Here is a 10,000-nt window from a genome sequence, read left to right as displayed (position 1 = left end):
GCTGCGGATATCGGTACGAACCGACGCGAAGACTCCGCGTGGCCCTCTCTCGAATTTTCAAGGTCCGCGTGGGGGTCACGGACACCGCCGCAACGAGCGGTGCTCTTCGCGCTCGCGTCCCTATCGCCCGGCTAGAGGATTCCAGGGACGTACAACGCTCACAGAGAAAAGAGAACTCTTCCCGGACCCCCCGGCGGCTTCTTCGAGTTCATTCCGGTCGCCCGGACGAGACAAAAGAGCCCCGAACACTAGGGAGCGGTTCCGCGTCGGGTTCCGGAATACGGACCGGATTCCCTCTCGCCCCATGGGCGATTCGAAAACGCCTTCGCCCGTGGTACGAGGATCTCTCCCCGGGCTTAGGATCGACTGACTCTTGGACAACGGCTGTTCACAAGAAACCCTTCTCCACGGCAGCCCCCGAGGGCCCCTCTCGAGTATTTGCTACTACCACCAAGATCTGCACCGACGGCGGCTCCAGGCGGTCTCGCGACCTGCCCTTCGACGCACACCGCCGCGCCATCCTACTCGTCGGGGCTTGCCGGGACCGGCCGCCGCGAGCGACGACCGGCCCCACTGTGCCGCCGACGGCCGAGTATAGGCACGACGCTCCAGCGCCATCCATTTTCAGAGCTAGTTGCTTCGGCAGGTGAGTTGTTACACACTCCTTAGCGGATTCCGACTTCCATGGCCACCGTCCTGCTGTCATCAGCAACCAACGCCTTTCATGGTCTCTGAATACGCGTCGATTTCGGCGCCTTAACTCGGCGTTCGGTTCATCCCGCAGCGCCAGTTCTGCTTACCAAAAATGGCCCACTAAGCGCCTAGGGTTCCGTCGCCGGCTTCGCACGCGGTTCACGCGGTGTACCAGGTAAAGCCGGCGATCTCACCCATTTATAGTTTGAGAATAGGTTGAGGTCGTTTCGGCCCCAATGTCCTCTAATCATTCGCTTTACCGTATGAGACATCCTCCGTGTTACGAGCGGGTTGTTACCGCGCCGTACAGCGCGGAGTCCCACCGGCGTCCGTACGCCCGCGAACGGGCGGGACACATCGGCGCCAGCTATCCTGAGGGAAACTTCGGATGGAACCAGCTACTAGATGGTTCGATTAGTCTTTCGCCCCTATACCCAGCTCAGACGATCGATTTGCACGTCAGAATCGCTGCGGACCTCCATCAGGGTTTCCCCTGACTTCATCCTGGCCAGGCATAGTTCACCATCTTTCGGGTACCAACGTGTGCGCTAAGGGTGCGCCCCCGGACGGCCGGAGCCGACCTGGCGGAGACGCCCCCGGACTGCGGACCAGCGCGACTTTGAACGCCGGTGGGTTCGGTCGCTAGGCCATCGTCCGCACCGTAAACGGTTCACTTTCATTGCGCCAAACGTGGTTTTTCGTGAGATCACCGTTGACTCGCGCACACGTTAGACTCCTTGGTCCGTGTTTCAAGACGGGTCGGAAAGTAGCCCGAAACTCGTCGCCGACCGACGGGACCCCGCCTGCGACGGGGCCGCGTCGACGGTTCATGCCGTCGGGCGAGCCGACCAGGAGCACCGGGGTTCGGCGCGAACGGTCACGCCGAGGCGCGACCGCCGCGACGAACCGCCACCCGGGCCCTTCGGCCGGCGCCCAACGAGTCGCGACGTCCGCTGACCGAGCGAAAGATCCGGCCGGCGGTGAGACCACCGACCGTGAATTCGCCCGGCGGGGACTCGCGGGCTCTGTCCGTTTACACCCGAACGGTTTCACGTTCTTATGAACTCTCTCTTCAAAGTTCTTTTCAACTTTCCCTCACGGTACTTGTCCACTATCGGTCTCGTGGCCGTATTTAGCCTTAGATGGAGTTTACCACCCGCTTCGGGCTGCACTCTCAAGCAACCCGACTCGAAGGCGCGGTCCGATCCCGGAACGCTGTGACGGCCTCTACTGGCCTGGCACCATCTGCGGGCCATGGCCCCGTTCAAGGGAGACTTGGACCGTCACGTGCGCCCCGGCAACGAGGCCGGCCCGTACGCCACAACTCCCATACGTGCCGCGACACAAAAGTGCGCGGCGGGATTCGGCGATGGGCTTTTCCCTGTTCGCTCGCCGCTACTGGGGGAATCACGGTTGTTTTCTTTTCCTCCGCTTATTAATATGCTTAAATCCGGCGGGTAGTCCCGCCTGATCTGAGGTCGGAACAAGTGTGTGGTACGTGTGGTGGTGGTAACTGGTGCGCGGGTCCGCGCTCCGTCCGCGCGGCGACGGTCCGCGTCCGCTTCTCGGTTGCCGGAGAGGTGGCGTCTCGAGGACGACTCTCAGCCGACCCGGCCGCGCTCTCGCGCGGCGGGCGGACGGGGACGTGCCGTTCGACGGCGCGAGAACCCGTGACTGTTTGCCGTCACAACTTGGGCGGACGACCGGGGGCAGCCGCGAGCGGTAGCCCGCGTTTTCCCCGGTCGAGCCGCCAAACTCGCGCGGGCGCGGCGTGCGGCCGACGGGCGCGCGGGCGCCGGTCCCCGTGAGGACCGGACGCGGCGCGCGCGCTCCGCCGGACGCCTGCCGTGCCGGCGCATCGGTCTGGCCGAGTATCCGGTATACGACCCTCAGACAGGCGTGGCCCGGGACCCGCGGGTCACCGAGGCCGCAATGTGCGTTCGACTGGTCGATGTTCGTATAACCTGCGGATTACACGACGACGCGCAGATAGCTGCGGTCTTCATCGATCCACGAGCCAAGTGATCCGCCGTTCGGGGTCGGGTGTTTGTTTTTTTTTTTTTTCGTTTACACAATCGTCTTCCGACGACGGTAACCATCTTTCGGTCGACTCTCGGTCGGGGGTCGCGGCGCGCGGGCGGTCGGCGGACGACAACCGTGCGCGGTTGTCGCGCGCGAGCGCACGCGGCCACGGGGTCGGATTAGGCGCGCGCGAGACCGGCAAGCGAGTCGCCGGCGCCGCGGGCCCGTCTCTAATGATCCTTCCGCAGGTTCACCTACGGAAACCTTGTTACGACTTTTACTTCCTCTAAACGGCCGAGTTCGGTCATCTTCCCGGTCGCGCGACGACCCAGCCCCCGAGGGGGCCGAATAACGCGCGTCCAGTCCGAAGACCTCACTGCGGTCGTTCAATCGGTAGTAGCGACGGGCGGTGTGTACAAAGGGCAGGGACGTAATCAACGCGAGCTGATGACTCGCGCTTACTGGGAATTCCTCGTTCACGTGGAAAAATTGCAAGCCACGATCCCTAAGCACGAAGGAGGTTCAGCGGGTTACCCGGAAGCCTGTCGGCCCAGGAATGTTAACACACGCTGATTCCTTCAGTGTAGCGCGCGTGCGGCCCAGAACATCTAAGGGCATCACAGACCTGTTATCGCTCAGTCTCGTGCGGCTATTTTCGTCCGCCGCCTGTCCCTCTAAGAAGAGTTTAAGCTCCTGGGAGCCGGCGGTAGCCCTAGTAACGTATCGTGATCCGCCGGCGACGGCCGCGAACGCGGCGCGCTTCACCGCGGAGCCCAGCGCACGACTGACGCACGGCGACCGGAGGTTGCCCCCCGACCCCCGCACGCCCGCCGCACGCCGGGACGCGGATGGCGCGGCCGCGCCCGACGACCGCCGTGGACGACGGGCGAACGCGTTCGGGGATACCGGGCCGAGCCGACGGGAACGCGAACGCAGACGGCCGAAACCGCCGGCGCCGCGCCCACGCCGACCCGGGTTTACCCGCCTAGTTAGCAGGACAGAGTCTCGTTCGTTATCGGAATTAACCAGACAGATCGCTCCACCAACTAAGAACGGCCATGCACCACCACCCACCGAATCAAGAAAGAGCTCTCAATCTGTCAATCTTTCCGGTGTCCGGGCCTGGTGAGGTTTCCCGTGTTGAGTCAAATTAAGCCGCAGGCTCCACTCCTGGTGGTGCCCTTCCGTCAATTCCTTTAAGTTTCAACTTTGCAATCATACTTCCCCCGGAACCGAAAAGCTTCGGTTTCCCGGAAGCTGCCCGCCGGGTCGTTAATGAAACGCCGGCGGATCGCTAGCTGGCATCGTTTACAGTTAGAACTAGGGCGGTATCTGATCGCCTTCGAACCTCTAACTTTCGTTCTTGATCATACGAGAACGTACTTGGCAAATGCTTTCGCGTCAGTTCGTCTCGAGACGATCCAAGAATTTCACCTCTAACGTCTCGGTACGAATGCCCCCGCCCGTCTCTGTTGATCATTACCTCCGGTCCCGAAAACCGGCCCGGCGGGACGCGCGGGCGACTGGCGCCCGCGGCCCGGCGGCCCGCGCACGGAAACGCCCCGGAGGGCGGTTTCGCGCGCCCGCGAAGGGCGGAGATGCGCGGGACCGAGGTCTTGTTCCATTATTCCATGCGACCAGTATTCAGGGCCTTTTGACGAGACGGCCGTGAAGCCGCCCCGCCAGATTTGAGCCTGCTTTGAGCACTCTAATTTGTTCAAAGTAAACGTGTCGGCCCGCCGACGGCACTCGGTGAAGAGCACCGCGCAGCAAGATTGGAGTAGGCGGCCGCCGTCGTCGAACCCCGACGGCCGCGCGACGCGTGGCCGCGCGGCGCGCCGGGAGCACGAGACACGTGTCCGCCTGCCGACAATACGTCCGGCCGACGTGCCGGTAACTAACACCCCGAGACGGCTGACGAGCGCGACGGCGACCGCGCCGACGGGACACGTGGTCCCGCGGCACGGCCGGCCGCGACACGCCGGACCGCCAGGGTGGTCCGGCACCGCCCAGACACAGATCCGACTACGAGCTTTTTAACCGCAACAACTTTAATATACGCTATTGGAGCTGGAATTACCGCGGCTGCTGGCACCAGACTTGCCCTCCAATTGATCCTCGTTTAAAGGTTTTAAAGTGTTCTCATTCCGATTACGGGGCCTCGGATGAGTCCCGTATCGTTATTTTTCGTCACTACCTCCCCGTTCCGGGAGTGGGTAATTTGCGCGCCTGCTGCCTTCCTTGGATGTGGTAGCCGTTTCTCAGGCTCCCTCTCCGGAATCGAACCCTGATTCCCCGTTACCCGTTACCACCACGGTAGGCATGGAACCTACCGTCGACAGTTGATAAGGCAGACATTTGAAAGATGCGTCGCCGGTACGGAGACCGTGCGATCAGCTCGAAGTTATTCAGAGTCACCAGGTCTTTGCGCGGGCCGCGATCGGGACGCGCACGAAGCGCGCCGCGACGGGCCGGTTTTGATCTAATAAAAGCGTTCCTCCCGCGCGCGACGCCCGAGAGCGCCGCGACGGTCGGAACTCTGTCGGCATGTATTAGCTCTAGAATTACCACAGTTATCCAAGTAACTTGGGTACGATCTAAGGAACCACAACTGATTTAATGAGCCTTTCGCGGTTTCACCTTAATGCGGCTTGCACTGAGACATGCATGGCTTAATCTTTGAGACAAGCATATGACTACTGGCAGGATCAACCAGGGATCTCGGGTTTACTGCTACCGCGCCCCGCGACCGCCACGCGCGTGGCGGCCTGGGACGCGTGCGTCCGAGCGCCGGTCCGACGCCCCGCGGAAGGGGGCGGCGAGCCGACGCCGAGGGCGATCGCGTGGCCGGGACCGCTGTGGGTCACGGCCGCGCGACCGACCGCGGTTCAACAACAACAAAATGTGTGTGTGGTGTGGTCGGCACACGGAGTGCGACACGTTGACGAGACGGACCGGGTGACGGTCGACCGCCGGGTTCGGGTGACGGTGTGTGCACGGGTCCCCGGCGAGCGTACCGAGACCGGCTCTCGCCCGATTCGTAACGGCCCCCAGCCGAGATCGAGGGGGAAGCCGGGACGCGACGCGAAGTCCGCCGTCCCGTGGCTTCGCCCCGGCGACCGCCGGGCGCGGCGACGATGGCCGGCCGCGGCGGGAATGTTCTGGCGTCGAGTGTTCGTGACACGCGGAACGGTAACGGGAGTCGTCATCGGTGTGGATTGGCGCGCGCCGCGCAAACACCGGCTGGTGGACGCGCGGCGCCGGTTGAGTTTCGCCACTCGGATTGCGAGATGGGTCGGCGGCCGAAACGCGGACGCGTGTCACCTTCCGCCGGCTCTCACCGGACCGGCCACTCAACCGACGGTGTCCCGCGTACGTGGACGACCGTCAGTTGGCGGCGACCGGTGGGCGCCGCGAGGTGTACGCGCCGTCTTCGGCGTCGCCCGTGGCTTTGCTGTTGTGGTGTTCGTGATCGGCGGCCGGCCGTCGACTGCAACGCCGACGACCGAACCGCTCACAAATTTACAAAATCCCGGGTTTTTCCACCTTAATGGCGTAGCGTCGTTCGTGTAACAGTGGACGCGCGCCCGTGGACTACCGCAATCCGCGCCCGTATCGGATCCCCCCGCCCGAACACTAATACCCCCGCCACAATCGCATTTCGCCTAACGTTGTTACAAGTCGTCGACCACCGTACGCACGCCGCTTGGCGGCACGGCACGAAAAAAAGTGGCGGGACGCAAATCTAGCCGGCCGACCACCTACGACACCGACCACCGGGCGCGCGGATTGGGACAGTGATAATACATTTCGTCTAACCGACCACCCGTAATGGCGTAGCGTCGCTCGTGCAACAGTGGACGCGCGCCCGTCAACTACCGCAATCGGCGCGCGTATCGGTTCCCCCCACCCGAACACTAATACCCCCGCCGCAATCGCACAATCGAAAAATATTTAAAAATCGCATCACGTCCGTCGGACCTACTATTCCTGATAGTATTCGGTGCGCCCGACGAGATCACCTCTTTGGTTCGTCCACCGAACACCGACCGATAACGAGTTATTGGGTTTGGAAAAAATCGCGATCCAAAAACTCCGGTTTCGAAACCCCGTGCAACGTCGACGTCCGGGCTGCCCGCATGCGACCTACCCCGGCTCGACGGACCACCGTGGACGGTCGACTGGAAAATAATACGTGTTCATCGTAAACGACGTTAGGACGCGCGTAACAGTGCTACGTAATTTTTTTTCACCCGACCACCCGACATGAACAAATCTTCTCCCGTCCCACCGACCGCGGTCTACCCGGGCCACCCGAGCGCATTTCGTCTAACCGACCACCCGTGACGTTGTTACAAGTCGTCGACCACCGTACGCACGCCGCTTGGCGGCACGGCACGAAAAAAAATGGCGGGACGCAAATCTAGCCGGCCGCCATGCGGTCCCGAGTAGCAGTACCGGCCGACCGCCTACGACACCGACCACCGGGCGCGCGGATTGGGACAGTGATAATACATTTCGTCTAACCGACCACCCGTAATGGCGTAGCGTCGCTCGTGCAACAGTGGACGCGCGCCCGTCAACTACCGCAATCGGCGCGCGTATCGGTTCCCCCCACCCGAACACTAATACCCCCGCCACAATCGCACAATCGAAAAATATTTAAAAATCGCATCACGTCCGTCGGACCTACTATTCCTGATAGTATTCGGTGCGCCCGACGAGATCACCTCTTTGGTTCGTCCACCGAAAACCGACCGTTAACGAGTTATTGGGTTTGGAAAAAATCGCGATCCAAAAACTCCGGTTTCGAAACCCCGTGCAACGTCGACGTCCGGGCTGCCCGCATGCGACCTACCCCGGCTCGACGGACCACCGTGGACGGTCGACTGGAAAATAATACGTGTTCATCGTAAACGACGTTAGGACGCGCGTAACAGTGCTACGTAATTTTTTTTCACCCGACCACCCGACATGAACAAATCTTCTCCCGTCCCACCGACCGCGGTCTACCCGGGCAACCCCGAGCGCATTTCGTCTAACCGACCACCCGTGACGTTGTTACAAGTCGTCGACCACCGTACGCACCCGCGTAAATCGAACGCTGCACGCCGCGTGGCTGCACGGCACGAAAAAAAATGGCGCCGCCTGCGCGGGCGGGACGCAAATCGCGTCCCGCTAGCCGGCCGCCAGGCGGTCCCGCGTAGCAGTGCGGCCGACCACCTACGACACCGACCACCGGGCGCGCGCGGATTGGGACAGTGATAATACAACATGCACACTGTCCTTATTACCATCTGGTAATTTTTTTTTCACCCGACATGAACAAATCTTCTCCCGTCCCACCGACCGCGGTCTACCCGGGCAACCCCGAGCGCATTTCGTCTAACCGACCACCCGTGACGTTGTTGCAAGTCGTCGACCACCGTACGCACCCGCGTAAATCGAACGCTGCACGCCGCGTGGCTGCACGGCACGAAAAAAAATGGCGCCGCCTGCGCGGGCGGGACGCAAATCGCGTCCCGCTAGCCGGCCGCCAGGCGGTCCCGCGTAGCAGTGCGGCCGACCACCTACGACACCGACCACCGGGCGCGCGCGGATTGGGACAGTGATAATACAACATGCACACTGTCCTTATTACCATCTGGTAATTTTTTTTTCACCCGACATGAACAAATCTTCTCCCGTCCCACCGACCGCGGTCTACCCGGGCAACCCCGAGCGCATTTCGTCTAACCGACCACCCGTGACGTTGTTGCAAGTCGTCGACCACCGTACGCACCCGCGTAAATCGAACGCTGCACGCCGCGTGGCTGCACGGCACGAAAAAAAATGGCGCCGCCTGCGCGGGCGGGACGCAAATCGCGTCCCGCTAGCCGGCCGCCAGGCGGTCCCGCGTAGCAGTGCGGCCGACCACCTACGACACCGACCACCGGGCGCGCGCGGATTGGGACAGTGATAATACAACATGCACACTGTCCTTATTACCATCTGGTAATTTTTTTTTCACCCGACATGAACAAATCTTCTCCCGTCCCACCGACCGCGGTCTACCCGGGCAACCCCGAGCGCATTTCGTCTAACCGACCACCCGTGACGTTGTTGCAAGTCGTCGACCACCGTACGCACCCGCGTAAATCGAACGCTGCACGCCGCGTGGCTGCACGGCACGAAAAAAAATGGCGCCGCCTGCGCGGGCGGGACGCAAATCGCGTCCCGCTAGCCGGCCGCCAGGCGGTCCCGCGTAGCAGTGCGGCCGACCACCTACGACACCGACCACCGGGCGCGCGCGGATTGGGACAGTGATAATACAACATGCACACTGTCCTTATTACCATCTGGTAATTTTTTTTTCACCCGACATGAACAAATCTTCTCCCGTCCCACCGACCGCGGTCTACCCGGGCAACCCCGAGCGCATTTCGTCTAACCGACCACCCGTGACGTTGTTGCAAGTCGTCGACCACCGTACGCACCCGCGTAAATCGAACGCTGCACGCCGCGTGGCTGCACGGCACGAAAAAAAATGGCGCCGCCTGCGCGGGCGGGACGCAAATCGCGTCCCGCTAGCCGGCCGCCAGGCGGTCCCGCGTAGCAGTGCGGCCGACCACCTACGACACCGACCACCGGGCGCGCGCGGATTGGGACAGTGATAATACAACATGCACACTGTCCTTATTACCATCTGGTAATTTTTTTTTCACCCGACATGAACAAATCTTCTCCCGTCCCACCGACCGCGGTCTACCCGGGCAACCCCGAGCGCATTTCGTCTAACCGACCACCCGTGACGTTGTTGCAAGTCGTCGACCACCGTACGCACCCGCGTAAATCGAACGCTGCACGCCGCGTGGCTGCACGGCACGAAAAAAAATGGCGCCGCCTGCGCGGGCGGGACGCAAATCGCGTCCCGCTAGCCGGCCGCCAGGCGGTCCCGCGTAGCAGTGCGGCCGACCACCTACGACACCGACCACCGGGCGCGCGCGGATTGGGACAGTGATAATACAACATGCACACTGTCCTTATTACCATCTGGTAATTTTTTTTTCACCCGACATGAACAAATCTTCTCCCGTCCCACCGACCGCGGTCTACCCGGGCAACCCCGAGCGCATTTCGTCTAACCGACCACCCGTGACGTTGTTGCAAGTCGTCGACCACCGTACGCACCCGCGTAAATCGAACGCTGCACGCCGCGTGGCTGCACGGCACGAAAAAAAATGGCGCCGCCTGCGCGGGCGGGACGCAAATCGCGTCCCGCTAGCCGGCCGCCAGGCGGTCCCGC

General features: G+C 62.1%; 3 non-coding genes across 3 annotated transcripts in view; all 3 read right to left on the bottom strand.

Annotated features, from left to right (window-relative positions):
• Positions 1-2,174, bottom strand: part of LOC149063341 (large subunit ribosomal RNA) — a 4,199-nt gene extending 2,025 nt beyond the window's left edge. The window contains exon 1 of the ribosomal RNA XR_016190016.1: positions 1-2,174. This exon is cut by the window's left edge and continues 2,025 nt beyond it. This is a non-coding gene — a ribosomal RNA (large subunit ribosomal RNA).
• Positions 2,175-2,576: 402 nt separating this feature from the next.
• LOC149063340 (5.8S ribosomal RNA) lies at positions 2,577-2,734 on the bottom strand. Its single transcript, XR_016190024.1, has one exon. It is a non-coding gene; the product is annotated as a 5.8S ribosomal RNA (ribosomal RNA).
• A 212-nt stretch (positions 2,735-2,946) lies between these two features.
• LOC149063339 (small subunit ribosomal RNA) lies at positions 2,947-5,434 on the bottom strand. The gene has a single exon (XR_016189998.1). It is a non-coding gene; the product is annotated as a small subunit ribosomal RNA (ribosomal RNA).
• Positions 5,435-10,000: the final 4,566 nt, after the last annotated feature.

Source organism: Diuraphis noxia, unplaced genomic scaffold (genome assembly GCF_037042655.1).
Source record: "Diuraphis noxia isolate RWA-SAM2 unplaced genomic scaffold, SU_Dnox_SAM2 contig0001, whole genome shotgun sequence".
In the NCBI taxonomy this organism is placed as follows: domain Eukaryota; kingdom Metazoa; phylum Arthropoda; class Insecta; order Hemiptera; family Aphididae; genus Diuraphis; species Diuraphis noxia.
The sequence above is the reverse complement of the archived record's forward strand: the minus strand, read 5'-3'. Positions and strand labels throughout refer to the sequence as shown.